The 2,500-nt window shown below is 34.2% G+C and overlaps 1 non-coding gene across 1 annotated transcript; it reads right to left on the bottom strand.

Moving 5' to 3' along the window:
- Positions 1 to 532: 532 nt before the first annotated feature.
- TRNAS-GGA (transfer RNA serine (anticodon GGA)) lies at positions 533 to 619 on the bottom strand. Its single transcript has one exon. It is a non-coding gene; the product is annotated as a tRNA-Ser (tRNA).
- Between the last annotated feature and the right edge of the window lie 1,881 nt (positions 620 to 2,500).

The raw sequence follows: 2,500 nt of genomic DNA on the forward strand, positions 1-2,500 counted from the left end.
TTCTATAGTGGATATACCAAGTTATCGGTGCAAACCCCGAGATATTATTACAGCAAAAGATGAAAAAAAATCGAGAACACTGATTCAAAATTATCTTGATTCATCCCCCCCTCAGGAATTGCCAAAACATTTGACTCTTCAGCCATTGCAATATAAAGGATTAGTCAATCAAATAATAGATAGTAAATGGGTCAGTTTAAAAATAAATGAATTGCTCGTTGTAGAATATTATTCTCGTCAGACTTAAACCTAACTAAAAAACAAGGGTTCGGACAATTTCGTCCTCCCCTTCGCCGAAGTCTAAGTAAAGAGACCGAAGGAAAGTAAGGTTTTGATCCGGAAATTTTTCTATCATTCATCTATCATTGATCGGTAGGGGGATTTTCATCTCTTGTGCATTCTTTCCAGTCTTTTCGTTTCCGTACCACAAAAATTCGAAATAAAGAATCCATAAAGGTCTAACCGTTGGAATAATAGTATCGATTGTTATTTGATTTGATACATTGTGGTCAGTAACATTGTTGAATTAGTACGGAAAGAGAGGGATTCGAACCCTCGGTAAACAAAAGCCTACATAGCAGTTCCAATGCTACGCCTTCAACCACTCGGCCATCTCTCCTACAGAATGATTATGGCCCAGAAACCGAGTTAATAGTGAGTCATTAATATTCAATTTTTTTTTTGATAGGCACGTCCAACCAATTCTAACTATACAAATAATTTTTTTTTAACTATGTTTAATGGATACTTTTAGCTCATGATTCTATTTAGTTTTTTAAACTATGATTCCTTTTTTCTAAAAATTCGACTTTTACAGTTTTCGATTTTTCACCAACAACTGTTTATCCCATACATATATCTAGTCACAAGTTATGAATCATAGAATGATTATTCGATTCTTTTTGCTCTTTTTTGTATCATAATTCAATCAAAAAACTTCTAGAATTACCCCAGTCAGATAAATAAAATTCTTTTTTTCTTCAACTTCGCTGAAATCAGAATAGTTCTCTTCATTCTGATCCTACTACATTTGGATGAAATTTAACCGGATTGAAATATTTCTTCTCTTTTATTGATTCCTGTGAAATCAAAAAGAAACAATTTTAATATCGAGTGGGATTTTTTAATGAATCCGTTTTTATGTTATTTCGTACTATGCAATTCCTTTGTTTGTGGGATCATTTTCTCACGAGAGGTAATTAAAAGAAATTATAGAATGGGGTTGTTACCGATGCCTAGATCTGGTGGGATAAATGGAAATTTTATCGATAAGACCTTTTCAATTGTAGCCAATATCTTATTACGAATAATTCCGACAACTTCCGGGGAAAAAGAGGCATTCACCTATTACAGAGATGGTGCGATTTGATTTTTTTTTTTTTCAATTTTCTTTACCGCTCTCCGTCTTAGTAGAAAGACACAGTATTCGGGATAGAAAGAAAACAATAATTGAAATAAATCTACGCTTCTTGGAGGTGCAATTTGAAAATCAAAAAATTCCTTCTGTCGTGTATCCCCGATTAATGTAACCTTAGATGCTAGAATTGTCGATTCTAGTATTAAGCGAAAGGTGTAACCTATGGATTAAGTCAACCCTACTCCACTAGTAAAAATATTCACTAGTAAAAATAGGTAGCAGAGGGGAAGAAGCACTACACCTAGGAATCAACAACACGAAAACTTTGTTATAAATTATACCTTTTCCTTATCGGGATCGGAACTTAGAAAAATGGTTGGGACACACAAACATCCATCTCGTTTGTATTTTGGATACCTGTATAACCATCGAAGACTGTTGAAGTGACTAATTCCTGGAAATTTAGAGGCGTTGAGGACAAAGAAATTGTTAGAGTTACCATTTTTATTTTTATCTAGTAAACCATGCTTGATGTTAAGAAAAGATCTTTTACAGGAAGGTTGGCTAGAGATTTTTTGTAAAAACGCTAGTCCCATGAGTTCATAATGAGAGTATTTCAATGTTTTTTGATTTCATGTATTATTCTCATCTCATTATGCGCATCAGATAAAGGGGGAGCCGTATGAGATGAAAATCTCACGTACGGTTCTGGAACGGAGATTCTTTCAATGGAATAACGAACGACCGTAACGGATGTCGGCTCAATCCGAAGGAAATTATGCGGAAGCTCTACAGAATTATTATGAAGCTATGCGACTAGAAATCGATCCCTATGATCGAAGTTATATACTCTATAACATAGGTCTTATCCACACAAGGAACGGAGAACATACAAAAGCTTTGGAATATTATTTTCGGGCACTAGAACGAAACCCGTTCTTACCACAAGCTTTTAATAATATGGCTGTGATCTGTCATTACGTGCGACTATCTCCACTATAGAAAGAAAAAAAAGAGAAAATTCGCTAATAAATACTAAAAAAAATAGGCTTTCTACATATGTATTGTCCAAACTAACGATTTGTATCAGCTGTAGCAAAGAAAGAAACTTCATAGAAGCAGAAATATGAAGAAATAGGTATG

Source organism: Cucumis melo, unplaced genomic scaffold (genome assembly GCF_025177605.1).
Source record: "Cucumis melo cultivar AY unplaced genomic scaffold, USDA_Cmelo_AY_1.0 utg001797l, whole genome shotgun sequence".
NCBI lineage: Eukaryota > Viridiplantae > Streptophyta > Magnoliopsida > Cucurbitales > Cucurbitaceae > Cucumis > Cucumis melo.